Source organism: Rhinopithecus roxellana, chromosome 19 (genome assembly GCF_007565055.1).
Source record: "Rhinopithecus roxellana isolate Shanxi Qingling chromosome 19, ASM756505v1, whole genome shotgun sequence".
In the NCBI taxonomy this organism is placed as follows: Eukaryota; Metazoa; Chordata; class Mammalia; order Primates; family Cercopithecidae; genus Rhinopithecus; species Rhinopithecus roxellana.
The window spans coordinates 80,728,908-80,755,200 of NC_044567.1; the positions used below are offsets into that span (position 1 = coordinate 80,728,908).

Consider the following 26,293-nt stretch of genomic DNA (forward strand, 5'->3'; position numbering starts at 1 on the left):
AAAGCAACAAGTTTAAAAAACCCAAAACCTTCTTTCCCAGTAGGCAGTAATTTGGGATGTAAAATATATGAGGTAGGCAGGAGGAAGAGGAAAAGTCTGTCTGAAATGAGAACTGTCTGTTGCCTTAATTCAGGCGATTACAGATTGTCTGTAGCCTTGAGCAGAGCCTAGAGAATAGTGAGGCTAGTAAAACACTAGCCCTTGGGCTCAAAATTTAAGATGGCACCAAAAAACTAAAAATCAGGATAAATTGTATTTTGGTACAATATTTTTTAAAAATCAAAATTAATGCATAATACTCTACAATGAACAAAATATCAAAATGTTAAAGACAGGATCTAACCCTCCACTGGCAAACTCACCCTCGCTTGTCTCCTAATCCTGGCCTTGACCTTGAATAACAAAAAGTAGGATCATCTATACCTCAAAAGGAAAAGTTGCTAGTTCCGCTAAGCCTGGGTTTGCTCTGGGTTTGAATTCAAACTCTGTTATGACCAACTTAGTGAAATCAGGCAAATTACTCAACCTCTCTAACTTCCTTTTGAAAAATGGAGATTTTTTTCCCTTGCAAGACTTTTATGTATGTATGTATTTATGTATTTATTTATTTGAGACAGGGTCTCACTGTGTTGCCCAGGCTGGAGTGCAGTGGTGCCATCATGGCTCACTGCAGCCTTTACCTCCCCAAGCTTGGTTAATCCTCCTACCTTAGCCTCCCCAGTAGCTGGGACTACAGGCATGCACCAACATGCCTGGCTAACTTTTTTTTGAAAAAAATTTTTTTAATAGGGATAGGGATCTTGTCATGTTACCCAGACTGGTCTCTAACTCCTGGGCTCAAGAAATCTGCGCAGCTCAGCCTCCCACAGTGCTAGGATTACAGACATGAGCCATCACGCCTAACCTCTTGCAGGACTTTTGGGTGGTTTAAAAATTATGCCTGTATAGCACTGGGCACATCATGACACCCAATAAATACCAAATAAACAACAGCTTTAAATATTATAATTCATAATGATTCACAGAGTATTAAGATCCCCCAGGCAATGCAACCAGGTAGCTCCTAAGCGTATCAGTCTCGGATGCATCTGTCAGAGTTAACCTGGCTTTGTTTTTAACTTTATAGGACATATCAGAGTATAGCTGTTGTGCCTGTCCTTTGAACACTCAAACATCCGCTCAACTGCTAAGTAACTGATTTCCTGTTTAGCCATAACTCCTTGCCTGGGCCCAGCCACTGGTAGCAAGTTGTCATCTTGTGTGTCTGCCTCTCAAAGCAACTCAGCCTTCTGAAGACGTCTAGAAGTTAGGTCTTGTAGGCTTTTATTTATTAAGCCACCCCCATCACTCCCCAGTTATTTTGAGTGTCTCAAATGCATTTCCCACACCTGATGATTCATCTGATGACGCCTCACCCTTGTTGTCACTGACACTGTCCACAGCCCAGAGCTCGGCCTCTCATTTGCTTGGCAGAGATGGGGCCATGTTCATATTGTGTGAGACGGAAGCTAACATAAGCAGAGTAGAAATCACGGAAGCAGAGTGAAGTGGGAATCCAGTTAATACTTGGAACAGAAAACTGGAAAGCAGCTCATTCATTCTCTCCGATTGTACAAGGTGGATAGAAGCAACAATTTTGTCAGCCTTCTAATCCGATCACAAGCTGTAAAGACCATACAATCAAGCCTTGACTTCAATTATTCTTCTTCCTAGTCCTAAGAATGCGAAATTAGATGGGGAAAAATGACAGAAGAGTGTCACTAAAATAACTTATTACATTTTGGGGGTCTTAGTCATCATTAACGGTTGTTCCTTTTTGAATATTCATCAGTGCACCATGCTGTTCGGCACGAGAGGTTGTATGAAGTAGAAACTGCACACGCCTGGCTTCCATCATGTATGCCTTGGATTTAAGCTCTTCTTTTCCACTTAATTAGTTAACAGGAACTTATTGAGCTGGGCGCAAAATGATACAGAAGAATAGGAGAATGGGATTGTAACCCCTGAAGCGTTTGTGATTTAGTTGAGTAGAATAAATTCTGCTGAGCCTAAGCTGAGCCTCAGCCTCATGCACCTGCTGTATTTCCATATTCTTTCATTTCTGCCCTAGAAATGTTGCTTGAATCTGGTTTCTCCTCTTTAACCATCTAAACTTTTCCTGTTGCTTTAGGACTGGCTCTCCTCATTTCTTGCTATGTTGATTGCACTGCCCTGCCAAACCATATTGGAGCTAGATCGGGGGAAAATATATATATATATGTATATATAGATGCCTATATATGTTCATATTGTGTGAACATATATATACATATATATGTTCGTATGCATCAAAATATCCTCCCATGTTGTAGACCAAGTGGAAAAGTTAATAAAGCTCTACGATAAAAAAAAAAGTTGACTATGAGTAAAGTCTCATGTTGTCCAATCCGTAATCCTATTATTGTCAACTCTCGTAAGCCCACTCATGAGGCGGTGGATGAGGCGGTGGGAGATGAGGAGGGTGGGGTGGGCATTCTGCAGCCAGCGGGAAAGAAGGCAGGGCCCTAAAACAAATAAGAACAAGCACATCTTTATTTATAATTGGATGTATTTTTCTTGTGCATTTCCTTTGCATTCATTTTGATTTAAAAAAATGCATTATGGCTGGGTGTGGTGGCTCACACCTGTAATCACAGCACATTGGGAGGCTGAGGCGAGTGGATCACTTGAGCCTAGGAGTTCAAGACCAGCCTGGCCAACATGGCAAAACCCCGTTTTTACCAAAAATACAAAAAAAAAAACAAAAATTAGCCAGGCATGGTGGCACGCACCTGTAGTCCCAGCTACTTCGGAGGCTGAGGCAGGAGAATTGCTTGAACCCAGGAGATGAAGGGTTGCAATGAGCCAGGATTGAGCCACTGCACTCCAGCCTGGGCAACAGAGCAAGACTCTGTCTCAAAAAAACTAAAAAATAAAACAATGCATTAAAATAATATTTATCTGTATTGCTGAGGTTTGAGGCACCCCTTTAAATTTTGCACCTAGGCAATACCTGCAACTCTCACACTAATCCAGGCTCTGGTCTATTACAAAAGTCCATGTGGGCTCTGACCTATACAGCTGCCAGTTACCTTCCTAACAGACCACCAGTGATCATGTCACTTTCTTGTTACTCCAGATTGCTGGGAGCGAAAATTCAGCCCCCTTGGCTTGGCGTCGAAGCCCCTTCAAAATCTGGCCCCCATTTAACCCACCAGGGCACCTGCCCCATCTGGCCCTGTTTGCACCTCTCTTGCCTCATCAAACTTTTCCAAGACTTCACCTCTGTCCATGCTCTGCTATCTGCCTGAATTGTGCCCCTGTCTCCTGAATTGTGTCTCCAAGCCCCTTCACCGAAAATATTCCTGTTAGCTCTCAAGTTTCACCTCAGATATCCCCGACTGACTGGGCAGCCGTCTTGGACTCTCTCAAGCAGGCTTCCCTGTTCTGTTTTCCCATAGGAAACTGTTCGTTTCCACTCAATTCATATCTTGGTGGTTGCATTCATGATTCGACTGTGATTTATCTGTTTACCGGTGTCCCTAGTTCCACTGCCAGCTCCTTGAGGCGAGCAACCAGGGCTTTTCATGTCAAATGAATAAATGAATACAATTTGACACAGTGAAAAAGGCAGAAACAGCAATGATAAAAAAAATCCATGAAAAACAAAAGCACAGAGGACAATAGGCAGAGAGGACACTGGTCGTTTTTTTTTTTTTTTTTTTTTTTTTTTTGGAGAGGGAAATCTCACTCTTTCGCCCAGGCTGGAGTGAAGTGGCATGATCTCGGCTCACCACAACCTCTGCCCCCAAGGTTCAAGCGATTCTCCTGCCTCAGCCTCCTGAGTAGCTGGAATTACAGGTGTCTGCCACCATGCCTGGCTAATTTTTGTATTTTTAGTAGAGATGGGGTTTCGCCGTGTTGGCCAGGCTGCTCTCAAACTCCTGACCTCGGGTGATCTGCCTGCCTCGGCCTTCCAAAGTGCTGGGATTACAGGCATGAGCCACTGCACCCAGCCGACACTGGTCTTAAAATCAGGAGATCCTGGGTTTGGCTCTTGGTCCTGTCATTAGCCAGCTTTGTGACTGTCATTATTTTCAGATTTTTACTATGGAAACTTTAAAATTGTAGCAAAAATAGAACAGCCTGATGAACCCACATGTACCCTTTACCCAAATAGAACAATTAACTGGTGGTTTCTTGTCATACTGCCCTGCTCTGCTGCCCCCATCCCGGGATTGTTTGGAAGCAAATCCTGGACCTTACTGTCACTTCACATATAATTATTAAAGGAAGAACATGAACATTGTAATTGATTGCAAACTCACTATGAACCTGGTGTAAAGAAGAGATCACAATAGGCTGAGATCACGGGGAAGCTCTTGGAAGCAAGTTATGAAGGAGGAATACGGATTTTGGCAGAGAAGGTCTGTAAGTAGGAAGCTGTAAATCATGTGTGCAACATGTGGTGAGCAGATTGTTTTATCTGCAGTGGGGACTGGGTGGCGGGGGGTGGAGCAGAGGAAAACCTAGGCCTGGGACAGAGAGGCAGCCTTTGGGTGAGGGGACAGACTGGAGAGTCTTTTAGTTTTATGTAATGCAAGGGCTAAGGAAAAAATTCGCCTTTGTCCCCTAAAGGTTTGCTGAAAAATCAACTGACAAAAAGCAGATTAATAGAAGAGAAGGCTGGCCAGGCGCGGTGGCTCACGCCTGTAATCCCAGCACTTTGGGAAGTTGAAGTGGGAGGATCGCCCAAGGTCAGGAGTTTGAGATCAGCCTGGCCAACATGGTGAAACTCTGTCTCTACTAAAAATACAAAAATTAGCCGAGAGTGGTGGTGTGTGCCTGTAATCCCAGCTACTCAGGAGGCTGAGGCAGGAGAATTGCTTGAACCTGGGAGGCGGCGGTTGCAGTGAGCTGAGATGGCGCCATTGCACTCCAGCCTGGGCGACAGAGCGAGACTCAGTCTCAAAAAAAAAGAAGAAACGGTATGTAAGTGTATTAGTGTGCATGGTGGGAGGAGGGAGGAACACAGAGTGATTACCCATATCCCAGTGGGGTACAGATGTTTATATGTCTTGTGTTTTTTAGGGGAAAAGGAGATGGGAAGTGAGGATGATTTTAGGGAAGTAGCTGATGATTTTTAGGGGAATTCAATGGGCTTGAAGAACATACAAAGGCTTGCGACAAAGTCTGTTGGGCAGACAATGGTTTGTGACGAAAGCCTTCCCAGGTGTGTTGACCGACTTCAGTCTTTTGTCCTGTGATATGAGTTCAGTTAATGAAAACTCAGGGAGGGAATGGATCAGAGGTGATTGTTTTCTTCTTTGCCAGGTCTAGACGTTAGGGAGATAAGGGAACTCAGGAGAATAACTTCTATCCTGTGTTTTGGGAGGACAGAAATGTCAGGCCTCTGAGCCCAAGCTGAGCCATCATATCCCCAGTGACCTGCACGTACACATCCAGATGGTCTGAAGCCACGGAAGATCCACAGAAGTGAAAATAGCCTTAACTGATGACATTCCACCACTGTGATTTGTTTCTGCCCCACCCTAACTGATCAATGTACTTTGTAATCTCCCCCACCTTTAAGAAGGTTCTTTTTTTTTTTTTTTTTTTTTTTTTTTTGAGACGGAGTCTGGCTCTGTCGCCCAGGCTGGAGTGCAGAGGCTGGATCTCAGCTCACTGCAAGCTCCGCCTCCCGGGTTTACGCCATTCTCCTGCCTCAGCCTCCCAAGTAGCTGGGACTACAGGCGCCCACCACCTCGCCCGGCTAGTTTTTTTTTTTTTTTGTATTTTTTAGTAGAGACGGGGTTTCACTGTGTTAGCCAGGATGGTCTCGATCTCCTGACCTCGTGATCCGCCCGTCTCAGCTTCCCAAAGTGCTGGGATTACAGGCTTGAGCCACCGTGCCCGGCCAAGAAGGTTCTTTATAATTCTCCCCACCCTTGAGAATGTACTTTGTGGCCGGGCCCGGTGGCTCAAGCCTGTAATCCCAGCACTTTGGGAGGCTGAGATGGGCGGATGACGAGGTCAGGAGTTCGAGACCATCCTGGCTAACACGGTGAAACCCCATCTCTACTAAAAAATACAAAAAGCTAGCCAGGCGAGGTGGCGGGCGCCTGTAGTCCCAGCTACTCGGGAGGCTGAGGCAGGAGAATGGCGTGAACCCGGGAGGCGGAGCTTGCAGTGAGCTGAGATCCGGCCACTGCACTCCAGCCCCGGCGACAGAGCGAGACTCCGTCTCAAAAAAAAAAAAAAGAGAGAATGTACTTTGTGAGATCCACCCCTGCCCCCCAAACATTGCTCTTAACTCCACCGCCTATCCCAAAACCTATAAGAACTAGTGATAATCCACCACCCTTTGCTGACTCCTTTTTCGGACTCAGCCCCGCTGCATCCAGGTGAAATAAACAGCCATGTTGCTCACACAAAGCCTGTTTGGTGGTCTCTTCATATGGACGCATGAGACAAGAAATGAGGGGAAAGGGAGGAGGATCAGAGACACCTTGAGGCCTCTTCCTCAATTCAGCATGTCAAACTGCCATATTTTGGGATATCGCTTTCTGAGCACCAACAGTAACTAGGTATTACTTTGAAGGGTTGCATTCACACTCGTGACATGGAGCAAAGGCCAGCGGTAATATTTCTGTAGTGCCCTTTAGCTCTGTCTCTCAATGTGCTTTCTGTGTTAACTAATTTCTCCTTTAGTAGCAAAAGGAATTGTGACAGGTGCATTTAAAGAAACTGTTACCTGCACCAACTACGGGGTGTTAGTTAGTTGGGGAGAAATGAGAACTCATGTTTTCCATACTCAGCCCTACCCCAAGATGACCTGGCAACCGTACATTTTATCCCACTGGGTTTAATCCTTATTATGAATAACAGAGCGAAACTTTGTTATTCATGCGAGCGGATTTCTGCTGCTGGGAGAATTAGCGGCAATCTTATTCAGGAAGCTGCCTTCTGATGCAATGAGGTCTTTTGAACTGTGGATAAATAGAGGCCATTGTTTAGGCATTTGGAGCATAGGGCTTAAATTGCTTCAGAAGTTCCAACCAGACTTGAGGTATCTTTGGCTGATTTTTTTTCCTCCCCTCCGCCCCGAGACAGTCTCACTCTGTCGCCCAGGCTGCAGTGTAGTGGCACAATCTCAGCTCACTGCAACCTCTCCTGGGTTCAAGCGATTCTCCTGCCTCAGTCTCTCAAGTACCTGGGATTACAGGCGTGCGCCACCATGCCCAGCTAATTTTTGTATTTTTAGTAGAGACGGGGTTTCACCATGTTGGCCAGGATGGTCTGGATCTCCTGACTTTGTGATCCATCTGCCTTAGCCTCCCAAAGTGCTGGGATTACAGGCATGAGCTACCGCACTCCAGACTTCTTTGACTGATTCTTGTGTGTGTGTGTGCGTGTCCTGAGGCCACAAGTGATAGTGTGCTCCATATTGCTTTTTTGACCTACCACTTCAGCAATTCCTAAAATTAAGGCACAACCAATTCTTTTGCTGCAGTCCTTTCTGCCTAAAGAAGGAAGAAATTCTTCTGTTTAAAAAAAAAAAAAAAAGAAAAGAAAAGAAAAGAAAAAGAAAGAAAGAAAACAAAGAATGGAAAATAAAAGAATATGACAGCTTCACCAGGATAGCCCACAGACATTGAACATTAGGCGTATGGTACAAAAATCATTTCCTTCCTGATTAAGATTTTTTTTTGATTTATGCTAAGAGAAATAGAACAGAGTGAGCCTATTGATGTCTTGCCATCCCAGAATCTCTTAGGAGGACAAAGAGATGCTTTCGTATCTGTAAAGGGAGGGTTGACTATTTGTGCAGGTTTCAAAACTCGTGCATCCCAAGTCCTCAGCAGAATAAGCCTCTCTGGGTCCATTGAACGGTGGGTTTTTGAATGGTGGGTGTTTGAATGGTGGATCTGGGTCCTTGTATGGCAGATGCACCTGACAGCCATAACTGAAGCACACCCTAAGAAGACCCTAGGGTTGGCTGGGCACGGTGGCTCATACCTGTAATCCCAGCACTTTGGGAGGCTGAGGTGGGCAGATCACTTGAGGTCAGGAGTTTGAGACCAGGTTGGGCAACATGGTGAAACCCTGTCTCTACTAAAAATACAAAAATTAGCTAGGTATGGTGGCGGGCACCTGTAATCCCAGCTACTTGGGAGGCTGAGGCAGGAGAATCGCTTGAACCTAGGAGGCAGAGGTTGCACTAAGCCAAGATGGTGCCACTGCACTCCAGCCTGGTCCATAGAGTGAGACTCTGTCTCAAAAAAAAAAAAAAAAAAAAAAAGAATGACCCTAGGATCTAAGAAGAATGTGTGTTTGGACTTCCAAGCTAAGGAATCTGAGAGTGGCCAACCTGGAGATTCACTCCTTATCTATGATGGACATCCGAATCCCTGGCTCGTTCTTTGGAATGCAGGCCATCTGGGGGATGGAGGCCCTTTGCTTTGGGTTAAATGGAGGTTGCTAGGTGGAGGGTGCCAAGTGAAAAATGCATTACAAACTGCGTGCTCAGTACAAACAGCAGTGGTTCTCCTGTCCAGCCTGCTGCCCCTGGAATGACCCTTATGTAAGTCTCAATAAACCCTGTGTCTCCCTCACTGGCTCCAGGTCTCTCTCTTTTTTTAATGGAGTCTCCCAGGCTGGAGTGCAGTGGTATACTCACAGCTGACTACAGGCATGTACCACCATACCCGGATAATTTTTAAATTTTTTTGTAGAGGCAGGGGTCTCACCATCTTGCCCAGGCTGTTCTTGAACTCCTGGGCCCGAGTGATCCTCCCACCTCAGACTCCCAAGGTGCTGGGATTTCAGGCCTGAGCCACCACGCCAATCCTGGGTCTCTTCTTTGGTGCCTCGGACGTGGTGCCATCCCTTCTTGGAGTCAGCAGAGGTCTTAGGCGATAGTCCTTGGAATGGTGGAAGCCTGTTTTGTTGTCTTTGATACTATGGAGGGACAAACCCCTGCTTTGAATGTGTTGATTTCCTGAAATTTTTACCTGCGATCCCAGCTATCAGGTTGTTTTTCTTTCTTTCTTTCGTTGAGATAGAGTCTTGCTCTGTCACCCAGGCTGGAGCGCAGTGGTGTGATCTCAGCTCACTGCACCCTCCACCTCCCAGGTTCAAGCGATTCTCCTGCTTCAGCCTGCGGAGTAGCTGGGATTAAAGGCGCGCACCACCACACCCAGCTAATGTTGATATTTTTAGTAGAGACAGGGTTTCTCCATGTTGGTCAGGCTGGTGTCGAACTTCTGACCTCAGGTGATCCACCCGCCTTGGCCTCTCAAAGTGCTGGGATTACAGGCATGAGCCACTGCGCCCGGCTGCATTGCTTTTCTATAAAGCCTTATTTTAAATGATTTTGGGGGCTTACTTTAGGTGTTTTCATTTGCTTTTGGTCACAGTCTTTATGTGTCACCGAGTGTGTGGATGTAGGGGTTCTTCTACCCAGAGGAAAGTGATTTGATCACCCGGAACCAGGTGCTCTGAGAACTGGGGCACCTTCCCTGACTTGCAGGAGAGGGTGCAGAGATTCTCTGCTGGCATTCAGCTACAGCCTGGAAAACCGCTTGGTGCTCCTCATTCATGAACCTGCCCTTGGGGATGCTTCATGCTTTATCTTGGTCTCTATCTTGATTAATCTCACCTCCGTTTCTCTCCTCCACTGGACCATTCTCTAGAACCTCTCTAGAACCACTGGACCATTCTCTTCTCTGTCAGGGTCTCGTGCTTCTAGTCTTTCCTGTGGGCTTTTATCTTCTGGTGCAAAGTTCTTTCTCACCTTCCACAGTCAAAATCACCATTGGGCCATATTTACTAGGCTGGAAAGGCAGGTACATCGATCTTTCTTGTTTATTTGTTTGTGTGTTTGAGATGGGGTCTTGTTCTGTCACCCAGGCTGGAGTGCAGTGGCACGATCTCCTCTGCCTCCTGGGTTCAAGTGAGTCTCCTGCCTCAGCCTCCCCAGTAGCTGGGATAACAGTTGCATGCCACCATGCCTGGCTAATTTTTCTTTTTTTTTTTCTTTTTTTTTTTTTTTTGAGACGGAGTCTCGCTCTCGCCCGGGCTGGAGTGCAGTGGCCGGATCTCAGCTCACTGCGAGCTCTGCCTCCCGGGTTTACGCCATTCTCCTGCCTCAGCCTCCGGAGTAGCTGGGAATACAGGCGCCCGCCACCTCGCCCGGCTAGTTTTTTGTATTTTTCAGTAGAGACGGGGTTTCGCCGTGTTAGCCAGGATGGTCTCGATCTCCTGACCTTGTGATCCGCCCGTCTCGGCCTCCCAAAGTGCTGAGATTACAGGCTTGAGCCACCGCACCCGGCCTAATTTTTCTATTTTTGATAGAGACGGGGTTTTGCCATGTTGGCCAAACTGCTCTCGAACTCCTGACGTCAGGCAATCCTCCCGCCTTGGCCTCCCAAAATTCTGGGATTATAGGCATGAGCCAGCATGCTCAGCCAGGTACACTGATCTTCTAAGTTTTTATTGTTCTGCTCCTTATTCAGTGCTAACATTTTTATTTTCTTATTCTTCCTCCCTGTCACTTGAGCATTGTCACTCAAGCAATAAATCCATTTGGTTGTACTTATTTAATTTTCGCTGACTTTCTAAAGGATGACACAGCAAAGTGCCTTATCTTGCATTTTTTTCCTTTTCCATGTTCTAATTTGGAAAGGCTCAGAGTCTGGGAGAAGCTAAAAGTGACTCAGAGAATTGCTTTTGATGGTGGTGCCGATACACACATCTTTTGAAGCTTAGATTGGGTATTGTCAATTTAATTTGGAGTCTATCAGCCTGTAGTGTTCTAATCACCCATTTTGAAGCCTTGCTGACGACCCAAGATTCCTTGTTAAACTGCCAGTGGAATAAGCATAACACTTTTCATTAAAGAAAAAAGAAAACGTTTTTTAAAGTAATAGGCACACCCTTTTATCTTCTTGATAGATAGCAAAGAAAAAAATCTTCTTGTCTTTACTTTGACAAGACATGTACCATTGCTGGGAGGTTTTGCTTGTATGAGAACTTCAACATTGTAATCTAGACATCTTGGAGAATTGAGACTCAACAGCTTTCTCTGTTTAGGGGTGGAGAAAAGGGACAAAAAGTTGTCATATACAGCTAGCTGTCCAAACAGTCAAATATGAAAGCTAATTTATCTTCTTTTAAAAGGTTAATTCTTTGATGCCTGTATCACAGTGAGGGTTAAAATGAAAGCATTGGAAACAAACTGTTTTTCTTTTAGCTCAGATTTAAAAAATTTTTTTTTGCAGAGATGGGGGTCTCACTACATTGCTCAGGCTGGTCTTGAACTCTTGGTCTCAAGTGATCCTTCCGCCTTGGCCTCCCAAAATGTTGGGATTACAGGGGTGAGCCACTGAGCAGATTTTGAATATTTTAATTACTCAACTGCTTGTCTCTGTGGTCATGAGATTAGTGCAGTAGCCAGTGATTACCAGCAGTTAAACAAAAGAACAAGTCACATACACAACACTTAATACTTCCTGTAAACCCAATTAAAACCACACTTCAGGTTTGCTCTCATGATTTAGAAGTAAATTTAGAATCAGTTTCGTGATTCTTGCAGTATTTTTCAAATTAACGTCTTCAGGCATTTGGACAATGGGCTGTGTGTGAAAGCAAACTGCGTTTTCTTCCCTTTGCTATCAATTAGAGACAGTTAAGAACTCAACTGATGAAGAAATAGCCACCTGAAAGTGAGCCCACGGGCAAGTCCCAGGCCCCTCTTCCTCCTGAAGGTGCACGGAAGACTTCGTAAAAAAAAAAAAAAAAAAAAAAAAAAAAAAAAAAAAAAACACGCTGTGGCAAAATACGTATAAGATAAAAATTTACCATTTTAAGTTTTTTTTTTTTTTTGGAAGACAAAGTCTTGCTCTGTCACCCAGGCTGGAGTGCAGTGGTGTGATCACAGCTCACTGCAGCCTCAATCTCTCTGGCTCAAGCGATCCTCCTACCTCAGACTCTCGATTATCTGGGACTACAGGCGTACACCACTGTGCCCGCTAATTTGTTGTAATTTTAGTAGAGACAAGATTTTTGCTACGTTGCCCAGGCTGGTCTCAAACTCCTGAGCTCAAGTGATCTGCCCGCATCAGACTCCAAGAGTGCTGGGAAGGGTGTGAGCCACCATGCTCGGCCCATTTTAAGCATTGTGACGTGTACAATTTAGTGGCATTAAGTATATTCACAATGCTGGGCAACCATCATCACTGTCCGCTTCCAGAACTTTTTCATCATCCCAAATAGAAATTCCACCCATTAAACACTAACTCCTCAATGTCCCCTTTCCCCACCCTCTGGTAACCTCTATCCTACGTTCTGCCTCTGTGAATTGGCCTATTCTAGGTACCTCATAAAAAGTAGAATCAACATTACGTGTTTTCTGTATCTGGCGTCTTTTTCTCAGCATGTTTTCAAGGTTCAGCTGTAGCCCATATCAAAATCTAATTTCTTTTCTTTTTTTTGAGACAGAGTTTCACTCTTGTCACCCAGGCTGGAGTGCAGTGGTGTGATCTTGGCTCACTGCGACCTCCGCCTCCTGGGTTCAAGCGATTCTTCTGCCTCAGCCTCCTGAGTAGCTGGGACTACAGGTGCGCACCATCACACCCAGATAATTTTTGTATTTTTAGTAGAAACGGGGTTTTGCCATATTGGTCAGGCTGATCTCGAACCCCTGACCTTAGGTGATCCACCCACCTTGGCCTCCCAGAGTGCTAGGATTATAAGTGTGAGCCACTGTACCCAGCCAAAAATTTTTTTATGCACATGATAAACTCACCTATCTTAAGTGTAAAATGGATAAGTTTTAGTAAAAAAAGAAAAGCTCATACGTTTTAGTAAATCCATACATCTGTGCAGCCCTCACCACAGTCCGGTTTTAGAACCTTCCATTCCCCTCCCCTTGCTATTTGTGGTCAGTTCTTGCTCTTACCCTGATCCCTGGCAAGTAGTGATCTGATTTATGTCTCTATAGTTTTGTCTTTTCTGGTAATTTCATATAAAAATTATACAACATGTAGTCCTTTGAGATTGGCCTATTTTTGTTGTTGTTGTTGTTGTTTTGTTTTGAGACAGAGTCTCACCCTGTGGCCCAGGCTGGAGTGCAGTGGTGTGATCTTGGTTCGCTGCAAGCTCCGCCTCCCAGGTTCGCGCCATTCTCCTGCCTCAGCCTCCCCAGTAGCTGGGACTACAGACGCCTACCACCATGCCCGGCCAATTTTTGTATTTTTGGTAGAGACAGGTTTCACCGTGTTAGCCAGGATGGTCTTGATCTCCTGACCTCATGATCTGCCCGCCTTGGCCTCCCAAAGTGCTGGGATTACAGGTGTGAGCCACTGTGCCCGGCTGAGACTGGCTTCTTTTACTCAACGTAATGTTTTTGAGTTCATTAATGTTGTTGAATGCATCAGTAGTTGGGGATTTTTGTTTTTGTTTTTTGAGATAGGGTCTCACTCTTGTCACCCAGGCTAGAGTGCAGTTGTGCAATCACAGTTCACTGCAGCCTCCACCTCCTAGGCTCAAGTGGTCCTCCCACGTCAGCCTCCTGAGTAGCTGGGACTAGGCATATGCCACCACACCTGGCTTATTTATTTATTTATTTATTTTTATAGAGACGGGGGTCTCACCATGTTTCCCAGGCTAGTCTCGAACTCCTGCGCTCAAGCAGTCTGCCCCCCTCAGCCTCCCAAAGTGCTGGGATTATAGGCGTGAGCCACTGTGCCTGGCCAGTAGTTGGTTCTTGTTTTACTGCTAATAGCATTCTGTTGTGTGGACATACCACATTTTGTTTATTCATCACCAGTTGATAGAGATTTGTTTCTAATTTGGGGCTACTGTGAATATTGCTGCTGTGATCATTTGTATACAAGTCTTGGATGGACATGTGCTTTCGTTCCTCTTGGGGAGATACTTTAAGGAGTGGAATTTCTGGGCTTTTTTTTTTTTTGAGATGGAGTCTCACTCTGTCGCCATGCTGGAGTGCAGTGGTGCCATCTCAGCTCACTGCAACCTCCACCTCCTGGGTTCAAGTGATTCACCTGCTTCAGCCTCCTGAGTAGCTGGGACTACAGGTGTGCGCCACCATGCCCAGCCCAGCTAATTTTTGTATTTTTAGTAGAGACAGGGTTTCACCATGTTGGTCAGGATGGTCATGATCTCCTCATGATCCGCCCACCTTGGCCTCCCAAAGTGTTGGAATTACAGGCTTGAGCCACTGTGCCCAGCTGCTGGGTCTTATATTAAATGTATGTTTAACTTACAAAGAAATTGCCAGGCTGTTTTCCAAAGTAGTTCTTGCATTTTTTTTTTTTACTCTCACTAGCAACATATGAGGGTTTGGGTTTGCCACATCCTTGCCAGTACTTGGTATTATCTGTCTTTTGTTTGTAGCTATTCTAATGAGTGTGTGGTGGTATCTCACTGCGGTTTTACTTCGCATTTCCTGTACTCTTTTACAACTGCTTTCCATCATAGAACATGTTGTGTTGTGCTGTTATATATATAAAATATCTGCTCACCTGTGAGTGCTCTATCTAGCTGATTGATCCAGTATTGTGTCCAGGGGCAGGGTACATGGGAAATGCTTAGGGTTTGTTGAGTGAATGAGCAAACTGATACTTAGTAGGAGTGGCCAAATCTCAATATTTTAGGTAACAGAAAACATGGCGAATCAACTCTAGAGATGATGTACAAGTCAAATCTCTTCCCCTGAACAAATTTTTTGTCAGTTTTTAAGTAGTATTAAACTTGACTGAATTAAGTTTTACCTTTTTTTCCTTTGCTTTGCTTACCTCTTGGTGAGAGGTAATGGAGAAAATATAGACAGAGCAGGAGGAGGAAAGAAACTCAATCTCGAAATGACTAAGAGCTTGTGGAGCAGCTTGGGAGAGAACCAGCTGGGTTATGGGCTACTCTGTAGCTCCAGGTGTGGGGAATTATTCTCATCAATACCATGACTGCCTGCCACTCCCCTCTGCCCTCTTTCTTTGTGTTAATTAGAGCAGGGGTCTGCAAACATTTTCTGTAAAGAGAGTAAACAAATATGTCAGGCTTCATGGGCCAAGAGAAAACATCAGCGATATTGTGGAGGTGCTGACATAATGAGAGCCAAAACAAATTTCCAAGAATTTTTATCGATGAAAGTCCAAACATAATAATGGGGTATGATTTTCTGTAACATAAGTTTACTAATGAGAAGAATTGAATTATTTGAGGGAGGAAAACATTTTGCTTATTTGGAAGTTCAGAGTTAATGTTTCCTGTCATCGTGGTAGAGATGTGGCCTCATTCTTCTACAAAGCTTCTCTGATACGCAGTGGTCTTCCCTCCTGAGAATTCACCAGAATGTACTGACTTGATTTGCCCTCATAATGTTGGGGAACTTTTCACATGGGGGAAGCACATTAAGAGTACAGACTCAGGCTGGGCGCGGTGGCTCACTTTGGGAGGCCAAGGTGGGCGGATTGCCTGAGGTCAGGAGTTCGAGACCAGCCTAGCCAACATGGTGAAACCCCATCTCTACTAAAAATACAAAAAGGACCCAGGTCTGGTGGCGGGTGCCTGTAATCCCAGCTACTCGGGAGGCTGAGGCAGGAGAATTGCTTGAACGCGGGAGGCAGAGGTTGCAGTGAGCCGAGATAGTGCCACTGCACTCCAGTCTAGGACACAGAGCAAGACTCCGTCCCAAAAAAAAAAAAAAAAAAAAAAAAAACCCAAAAAAGAGTACAGGCTGTAGGGTACGACTCTGGGGTCTGAATTCCAGCTCAAAAACTTATTAACTATGAGATCTTTCACTACTTACATAACTCATCTAAAAGCTTTGGTTTCCTCATCTATAAAATGAGTAATAGTACCTATTTCACAGAGTTGCTGTAAAGATTAAACACAAAGATTTAGAATGACATATTGTACATTTTATTCTCCTTTTGATGTTTTTTTTCAACCATTTAAAAATGTAAAACCATTCTTAAGTCATGGGCAGTATGAAAATGGGTGGCAGGCAGCATTTAGCCTGCAGGATATAGTTTGCGGACTCTGCATTAGAGTATGAACTTGAATTATTGCCGTTTACTTTAGAAACGATGATTGCTTTTTTCTTAATTACAAAGCACCATATGTTCACTGCAGAAAACTTGGAAAACACAAAAAAGCACAATAAAACAAAAGTCATTCAGAATCTCCACCATCCAGAGATGTTTCATGAGTAGTATGTTGCTCCATAGCCTTCTAGACAATTGTGTACATAATACACATATTTTATTATTTTTTATTTTCCTTTTTTTTTTTTTTGAGTCAGGGTCTCACTGTGTCACCCAGGCTGGAGTGCACTGGTGCGATCACGGCTCACTGCAGCCTCCACCTCCAGGGGTCAAGCAATCCTCCCACTTCAGCCCCCTGAGTAACTGGGATTACAGGTGCATACCACCACACCTGGCCGATTTTTATTATTTTTTGTAGAGATGGGGTCTTGCTGTGTTGCCCAGGCTGAACTTGAACTCCTGAACTCAAGTGATCCTCCTGCTTTGACTTTCCAAAGTGCTGGGATAACAGGCGGAAGCTTCTGTACCCAGCCTACACGTATTTTAAAGTAAAACCCAAGTCCAATCAAGGCATACTGCTTTGTATCTTTTTCACCTATCAATATACTATGCTTGTCATTAATATTCTTCTATAACCTGAATTTTAATGACTGCGCACTATTTTGTTATACTAATGTGTTAAAATTTACTAAAGCAATTTCCAACAACATTAACGTTGTTTTGAATTTTTCACCATTAGACTGAACTCAGCAACATACATGCTTATACACATCTCTTGATTCATTCCTCGGGATAAATTACAAAATTTAGTCACTGGGTTACAGGGTATCTACATTTTATTTATTTCTTTTTTTTTTTTTTTTGAGACAGAGTCTCGCTCTGGAGTGCAGTGGTGCGATCTCGGCTCACTTCAACCTCTGACTCCTGGGTTCAAACGATTCTCCTGCCTCAGTGCCAGAGTAGCTGAGGTTACCTATGCCCACCACCATGCCCAGCTAATTTTTTTTTTTTTTTTTTTTTTTTGTATTTTTAGTAGAGATGGGTTTTCGCCATGCTGGCCAGACTGGTGTCGAACTGCTGACCTCAAGTGATCCACCCGCCTCGGCCTTCCAAAGTGCTGGGATTACAGATGTGAGCCACCACTCCCATTGTTGTTTACAATGCTCTTCTTATATTTTTACTTGGTTACTGGGTTTGTGAACTTAAAAAACTAAAACATTTTTATTTTAAAAACAATTCAAATATACAAAACATGTACAGATAATAATGAAATTCACGCTTATATACCCACCAGAAAGATTAAATCGGTATTAACATTTTGCTGTATTTACATTTGTTACTTTTAAAAAGCACATTCCAGATTCAAAAACAAGTCTATTATTATCATACCATTTTATAGGTGAGGAAACTGGCTCAAAAACTTTAAGTAACTTGTCTAACTGTTAAGAACCAGTAAGTGGGCTGTAAAGAACCAGTCGATCCTAATGATGCTTTTGCCTTAGGCTTCCAGTCTTCTTCCCCTTTTGGTCAGTTTCTGTCTGGTACGTGTTTTCTAATGCCTTTACTTTTAACTTTTCTATGTTGTTGTATTTTAGATGTGCCTCTTGTAAATAGCTTATAGCTAAATTAAGAAAAAAATCTCGAGTCTGGGTTTTTTAACCAGCTATTAATAACCTGTTTTTTAACCAGCTATTTCAGTCTGTTTGCATTTATAGCAATTGTTGACTTTTTTTGTCTTATTTCATGTTTTCTATTTCCCATACTTTTTCTCTGCTTTCTTTTTCTCCTTTCCTGTCTCCTACTGAATTGAGTTTTACCAACTCCTCTTTTTCTCTCTACTAGCTTTGTTACCCTAAAAATATTCGAAGTGTATACTTAAATAGCAGTCAGAAATTACCCTATCACCTCCCCCATCCAGTTTTTTTAAATTTAGTGTTTTAATTTCTCTCTTTTTTGGTATTCTATTGTATTTTGTGTTTTATTCACTGTTATTTTTGTTTTGTGCAGCCCAAACTGTATATATTTTTATTTACTAGTGTCTTTATTTGCCATTGTTTCTAAGTACTCTTCTATGCGCACATTTTATTTTCCGAAAATATATACTTCAGTGCATTTTAGTAAGAGCCTGTGAATGTACTTAGTTCTTGTTGGAAAACGTCTTTCTTTGTCCTCATCTTGCAGTGACTCTCTTTAAGCTGAGTATAGAATCTCGCCTCAACCCTCTGATGATCTGTTTCATTTGTCTTCTCAACTTTTTTTTTTTCCCTCATCTGTTTTCTCAGCTTCTCAACTCTCTTTTTTCTTATTTATTTGGAAATGAGGTCTCACTATGTTGGCCAGGCTGGAGTGCAGTGGCCACTACTGATCAGCACGGGAGTTTTTTGACTTGGACCATCATTTCACCTCTCCTTAGGCAGCCTGGTGGTCCCCTGACCCTGGGAGGTCACCATATTGATGCCAAACTTAGTGTGGATACCTGTTTGGCATAGTGCACTACAGCCCAGACCTCCTAAGCTGAAACGATCCTCCCTCCTCAGCCTCTGAAGTATCTGGGACTATAGTCTTGTGCTGCCAAACCCTGCTCACCTCTCATTTGTTACTGAGAAGTCTTCTGTCTGATTGCTCTTTCTTTGTAGGTACTCTGCCATCTCTCTCTAGCTGTTCTTTTTTTTTTGTTGAGACGGAGTCTTGCTCGTCACCCAGGCTGGAGTGCAGTGGTGCAATCTCGGCTCACTGCAAGCTCCACCTCCCGGGTTCACGCCATTCTCCTGCCTCAGCCTCCCGAGTAGCTGGGACTACAGGTGCCCGCCACCACGCCTGGCTAATTTTTTTTGTATTTTTAGTAGAGACGGGGTTTCACCGTGTTAGCCAGGATGGTCTTGATCTCCTGACCTCGTAATCCGCCCGCCTCGGCCTCCCAAAGTGCTGGGATTACAGGCGTGAGCCACCGCGCCCGGCTATCTGGCTGTTCTTTAAGGCTTCCTCTTTGTCTTTGATATTCTGGAGCCTCAGTCCTGTGTGTATTGATTTATTTTTATTTATTCTGCTTAGAACTTGGTATTCTTTACATGGAGGATTCATGACTTTTAAAATTTTGGTAAGTCCTTAACTATTATCTTTTAAAATATTGCTTCTCTTTCATTGTGGCAGCCATAAAATCATGCTGCTCAGTTGTCTTGCTGGGGGAAGCATAGTTGACTGAGCCCCAGAGGCCACATCTCAGATTCACTCACGCTTCTACTGGGCTGCTCCCAGCTGATGGCAGAATATGACAGGGGTACCAGTGCTGGCCCATTGCTGCAGGAGGCAGGATCCTTTCATGGATGACATTGGTTCCCGGACCCCCATCAGTGTGACCAAAACTTTGTTACAACTGCGTCTCACTCTGAGTCTCTTCCTATCCAGTACTCCTTTCATCTCTCTCCATACCTACACCACGGTCTGAAGGCTCTCCCTGCCTCCTCCTGCTTCCTCCTCTTTTTCCTTCACAGGTGTTTTTCCCAACATGTCCTCTTAGCATCTGCTTCTTGGAGGACCCAAACTAACACTGTATCTCTGTTTTCATCATCTGGATCTTGTATTACATGCATATGGACCTTCTCATTGTACTCTCTGTGCCCTTAGTTATTCTTTTATGCCTCATTGACCTCTCTAATGCTCTTTGGGTAATTTCCTCTCATCTGTCTTCCTTTTTACTGAATTATCTCTTCATTTCTGTCTAATTTACTATTTAATCTATCTATTGTGTTTAAAAATTATTTATTTCCAAAAGTACCATTTGGCTTGTTTTCACATCTGACTCTTACTTTTTTCCTAGAATATTTTTTCTCGGGGTTTTGGTTTCTCATTTTCTGTCTTTAATAGTCTAAAGCACGCTTATATTGTACTCTCTCTTTCAAGTTGTAGTTTTATTTTTCCAAGTTCCCTGGAGTTCTAATAATCTTGTTTGTTGTATTTGCTGTTTTCTGCTTATGCTGTATTCTAATTTTTAATTTTCCTCTAAACCTTTAGTGGGGATTATTTTTTTTCCATGGGAATCTTACATGGTCTGATAGTGAGGCTCCTTCAGAACAATATGCATTGCTCAGAACAATTTGCATTGCTTCTTCTAGAGATCCTGGGAGTGTCACTGCCTTATTTCTGCTTATTTCCTACTTTAGACGTCCTGGATCACCCTGCTTAAGGCTCAGGTTTGGAATATCCTTTTTTCAGGGGAGAGGTTTTTTTTCACTTGGAACCCAAGAACATAAAATTGTTCTCCTGACCCCTGTACCAGGGGATGTTTCTGCCTAGTCTTTCCTTTCACTGGGGAAGTATTTCTTTGAAGATCCTAACTCTCTTTGGGGCTTTTTTTTTTTTTTTTGGCCCAGAAACCCGCATTTTATTGACACTGTCATTTTCCCACAGAGAATCTTAGAAAGATGTCACGTTTTCTTTTAATGAACGAGAGGAGCCCACTTGTATCCCTGAATCATTGTTTGAGAAAAGCAACAGATACAACTGACAGTCACACTTTTTAAAATCAAACAGTCACTACCTTCAGCCCACACCTCCACAGCGGCATCTGCCTCCCCAATGGCTGTCAGTTCCGTAAAGTCACCCTCTCCTTCTACTCTGGTATTACCACGAGAATTGAAATTTTTAAGCAGAAAAAAATAAGTCAAGTTACAAATAAGTGAGTGGTGAACCAAGAGAAGCCCTTTGACTATGACTTCCAATTTTCTGTTCAATCCACACTGCAGAGATACAAGGATAAACCACCATTTTGGTTCCCAAGTTTTATTCAAGAACTCATACAAAATATTCCGGATAAATAAAATTTAATCCTCATCTTCCTCCTCTTCTTCGTCCTGGTTAATCTGGAAGTAACGTAATTCGTAACTCTCTTTGCTGTTAGCAACTACGCACAACCAGTCACGTAGATGATTCTTCTTCAAATATTTTTTGGTGAGATATTTCAAATACCTTTTGGAGAAAGGCACCTCAGATGTCACGGTGATCTTGATCTTGCTCCTTTCGATGGTCACCACCCCTCCACCAAGGTTCCCAGCTTTTCCGTTCACTTTGATCCTTTCTTGCAAAAACTGCTCAAAATTGGCAGCATCCATGATTCCATCTTCTACAGGGTGGGTGCAATCAAGAGTGAACTTCAGAACCTGCTTCTTTTTTTTGCCCCCCTTTGCCACAAGTTTTTTCACTGGAGCCGTGGCCGCAGCAGAGTTAGAAAGGCTTTTTTTTTTTTTTTTTTGAGAAGGAGTTTTGCTTTTGTCGCCCAGGCTGGAGTGCGATGGCTTGATCTTGGCTCACTGCATCCTCTGCCTGCCAGGTTCAAGCGATTCTCCTGCCTCAGCCTCCCAAGTAGCTGGGATTATAGGCGTGTGCCACCACGCCCAACTAATTTTGTATTTTTAGTAGAGAAGGGGTTTCACCATGATGGCCAGGCTGGTCTTGAACTCCTCACCTCAGGTGATCCACCCGCCTAGGCCTCCCAAAGTGTTGGGATTACAGGCGTGAGCCACTGTGCCCGGCCTCCTTGGGGTTTTAGTTCCAGCTCTCTGTTTCATGGTGGCTCACGGTTTCACCTCCTTTGTCCACTTGGGTTTTAAATTGTAAGTCTGTAAGTTACTAGAACAGTCCCAAAATCAGCTCACACACTTTCACTCTGTTTTCCCCTTTCTTCCTGGGGTTATATTTTATCCAGTATTCCTAGGTGTTTGTGGTGGGAGATTCTGCCCCTATGTTATCTTAATTTGTCGCCATATTTCTGAACCAGGAATCCCATTTACCACATTGAGTTCTGGACATCAAGGTTCTCAGGGCATCAGTTTCTAAGCCGTGTCATTAGTGAAGCCCACAAACATCCATTATCAGAAAAGCAAAGATTTTGAAATCTTGTCAAGATGGTAGGTATGTTGTATGTCCTAAGGGGTTTGGAAAAAAAGCTACCTTTATTTTCCAACCCATGGTAACTTCATTGGTAAATCCGGACAGCTCTGTAAGATTTTTACAAATGGAACTAGCAGCTTAGAAAACAAAAAATAGGCCGGGCGCGGTGGCTCAAGCCTGTAATCCCAGCACTTTGGGAGGCCGAGACGGGCGGATCACGAGGTCAGGAGATCGAGACCATCCTGGCTAACACGGTGAAACCCCGTCTCTACTAAAAATACAAAAAAAACTAGCCGGGCGAGGTGGCGGGCGCCTGTGGTCCCAGCTACTCGGGAGGCTGAGGCAGGAGAATGGCGTAAACCCGGGAGGCGGAGCTTGCAGTGAGCTGAGATCTGGCCACTGCACTCCAGTCCGGGCGACAGAGCGAGACTCCGCCTCAAAAAAAAAAAAAAAAAAAAAAAAAAGAAAACAAAAAATAATAATTACTTTATCATCACAATTAGTCCTTTTACTGCGTCAGCCCAGTAACAGAGCTCTTCTATCTCTCTCCTTTCTTTCTCCCAACTTTCCCAACATCCTTCTCAAATTTGTCCTTTGTCAACAGGGCAGAAAAGGGGTTGAAGTGATGTATGGGTATAATCCACTGTGCACTGCTAAAAAGATAAACTTAAATGAAGTGATTTATTACCTGTGGCAGGTATTCTGCACCCAGAATTGTCTGTCAAAGTGAGTGCTCATTGATTTTCCATACCTTCCCTGTCAGCCCCTGGATTGCCATTGTTCCTTAGAGGTGGCTAAGCAGTTTAAGGCATCAGGCTGTTCTCCCAGCACGGGCACTCAGTCCGCTGCAGGGTTTAGCCTTCATCTGTGTTCCAGGGCTCGGAACTCCCTAGTTGACCCCTTGCTGCAGGAGCCAGGATCCTTTCGTGGACAGCATTGGCTCCCAGACTCCCCATCAGTGTGACCAAAATTTTCTCTTTTTTTTTTTTTTTTTTTGAGACAGAGTCTCGCTCTGTCGCCCAGGCTGGAGAGCAGTGGCCCGATCTCGGGTCACTGCAACCTCTGTCTCCCGGGCTCAAGCAATTCTCCTGCCTCAGCCTCCCAAGTAACTGGGATGTGCCACCACGCCTGGCTAATTTTTGTATTTTTAGTAGAGATGGGGTTTCACCATGTTGGCCAGGCTGGTCTCAAACTCCTGACCTCAGGTGATCCACCCTCTTCGGCCTCCCAAAGTGCTGGGATTACAGGCGTGAGCCACTGCTCCCGGCCCTTTCTTTCTTTCTTTCCTTTTTTTTTTTGAGACAGAGTCTGGCTCTGTTACCCAGGCTGGAATGCAGTGGTGTGACCTTGGCTCACTGCAACCTCCTCCTCCCAGATTCAAGCGATTCTCCTGCCTCAGCCTCAGTAGCTGGGATTACAGGCACGCACCACCATGCCTGGCTAATTTTTATATTTTTAGTAGAGATGAGGTTTCACCATGTTGACCAGGCTGGTCTTGAACTCCTGACCTCAGGTGATCCACCCTACTCAGCTTCCAAAGTGCTGGGATTGTACAGGCGTGAGCCACCGCGCCCGGCCAGTGTGACCAAAACTTTCTTGCAGCTGTGTCTCACTCTGAGTCTCTTCCTACCCAGTACTCCTTTCTTCTCTCTCCATCATACCTAGGCCATGGTCTGAAGGTTCTCCCTGCCTCCTCCTGCTTCTTCTCCTGCTGCCCTCTGCACTCACTGTGTCCATGAAAAGATCAGATTCCACTGGTACTTCAGATTTCTCAAATGAGAAGTAAAACATATTCTATAAGTTTTGAAAATGATTCTATAATTGCTTCTGGAATCTTCCTACTGGAAGTCAGATAGATAATAGGTCCCCATAGAACAGCACGGGACAATAGTACAGCTTAGGGGGCGGTGCCCGGGGAAATCTGGTCTGTGTTGGATGAAAAATACTAAGCATCCGGTGTGAACTCATGAAGCAGGGAGTCTCCTTTGCTTAAGAGGACCACATACAGCCGGGCCCGGTGGCGCACGACTATAATCTCAGCACTTTGGGAGACCGTGGCGGGAGGATCACGAGGTCAGGAGATCGAGACCATCCTGGCTAACACGGTGAAACCCCGTCTCTACTAAAAATACAAAAAATTAGCCGGGTGCAGTGGCGGCGCCTGTAGTCCCAGCTACTCGGGAGGCTGAGCCAGGAGAATGGCGTGAACCCGGAAGGCGGAGCTTGCAGTGAGCGGAGATCGGGCTTCTGCACTCCAGCCTGGGCGACAGAGGAGACTCTGTCTCAAAAAAAAAAAAAAAAAAAAGAGAGAGAGAACCACATACATATCACACAGGATGTGTCTTTCTTGTTTTTCTCCAAACCCATCCCGTTATATTGGGGGGTGATGAAGTTTTTCCAGCAACCACAGTGCAGCCTGGGGAATCAGAATCAGTGTCATTGAGCCTCAGCAACACCCAGATATCCAAGAGATTGTCTTAAAGAATCTTAGAACTGTAGGCTGGCTGTGGTGGCTCACACCTGTAATTCCAAAACTTTGGGAGGCCAAGAGAATCGCTTGAGAGCAGGTGTTCAAGGGGATGGCTCAAGGGCAGAAGTCCAAGACTCAGTGAGCTGTGACTGCACCACTGCACTCCAGCCTGGGTGACTGAGCGAGCCCCTGTCTCTAAACAAAAACAAAAACAAAAAAACTTAGATTTTTGAACCTTAGATCATTTAATCTAAAGTTCTAACTTGATAGGCAAGGAATCCGAAGCCTGGAATATTAGAAGACTTGCTCAGGGTGGCAGAACTATGGAGCTCCACAGCCAGCATTACCACCTGGGTTCCTGGACTTCCTGCTCATCCCTGTTTCTGGAAGGGCTTCTGCTCCAGGTCTCCGTGGGTGATGTCCCATTTGCTTTCACAACATGCCTCTTGAATTTAAAGAAAGCAGTGCTGGTTGGTGGCTGTCTTAGTTGCAGTTTAATTGCTTGGTCCTTTGAACAGGAAGAGAGTTATGTTTATTATGGGTTGGGAGGAATGAACTTGCCTACACCTTTTCTTTTCTTTTTCTCTTTCTTTCTTTCTTTCTTTTTCTTTCTTCTTCTTCTTCTTTTTTTTTGAGACAGGATCTCACTGTATCGCCCAGGCTGGAGTGCAGTGGCGTGATCTCAGCTCACTACAACCTCTGCCTCCCGGGTTCAAGCAATTCTCCTGCCTCAGCCTCCTGAGTAGCTGGGATTACAGGCGCCCACTACCATGCCCAGCTAATTTTTGTATTTTCAGTATTGACTAATTTTGTATTTTCAGGGTTTCACTATGTTGGCCAGGCTGGTCTCAAACTCTTGACCTCAGGTGATCCATCTGCCTCAGCCTCCCAAAGTGCTGGGATTCTAGGCGTGAGCCACATGCCTGGCTACACTTTTTTCTTTTTTCTATTGTGTGCCTAAGACATGGTCATCGAGACAAAAATACCACCTAGTAGGCACTTCACCAATATACATCATGCTAGAAAACAGACTGCTTTCATGCAAATGAGGTGGAGCGAGGAAAATTATTTACGTAAAGATTATTTCACAATTGGATTTTTTTTTTTTTTTTTTTTTTTTTTTGAGATGGAGTTTCTCTCTTGTTGCCTGTGCTGGAGTGCAATGGTGTGATCTCGGCTCACTGCAACCTCCACCTCCTGGGTTCAAGCAATTCTCCTGCCTCAGCCTCCTGAGTAGCTGGGATTATAGGCAAGGGCCACTAAGCCTGGCTAATTTTGTATTTTTAGTAGAGATGGGGTTTCTCCATGTTGGTTAGGTTGGTCTCAAACTTCCGACCTCAGGTGAGCCACCATGCCCGGCAACAATTGGAAATTTTTTAAAAACAAAGACTATTTAGCTTGAGCTCAACTAAAGACTTCAGTTTGCATATTATAGACAAATACATAAATTGTGTTTATATAGACTGTGTACATACATAATTATATACTGATGAGATGTAGCATTTGTATTTTTTAAAACCACAAACATCCTGTAGTAATTCAGACTTACAAATACTTCTGCATAGCTTTTTCTCCGAGAAAACACCAAATGGCGGATGACGCCGGTGCAGCGGCGAGGGCCCGGAGGCCCTGGTGGCCCTGGGACGGGGAACCGCGGTGGCTTCCGCGGACGTTTCGGCAGTGGCATCCGGGGCCGGGATCGCGGCCGTGGACGGGGTCTGGGCCGCGGCCGCGGAGCTCGCGGAGGCAAGGCCGAGGATAAGGAGTGGATGCCCGTCACCAAGCTGGGCCGCTTGGTCAAGGACATGAAGATCAAGTCCCTGGAGGAGATCTATCTCTTCTCTCTGCCCAT

The 26,293-nt window shown here is 44.5% G+C and overlaps 1 protein-coding gene and 1 pseudogene across 3 annotated transcripts in view; one reads left to right on the top strand and one right to left on the bottom strand.

Annotated features, from left to right (window-relative positions):
* The window catches only part of PITPNC1 (phosphatidylinositol transfer protein cytoplasmic 1), a 325,500-nt gene that overhangs the window by 60,637 nt on the left and 238,570 nt on the right, over nucleotides 1-26,293 (top strand). The window lies entirely within an intron of this gene.
* Nucleotides 20,433-21,324, bottom strand: LOC104675420 (annotated as a pseudogene). The gene has a single exon (XR_004055025.1). The product of XR_004055025.1 is annotated as a 60S ribosomal protein L22 pseudogene (transcript).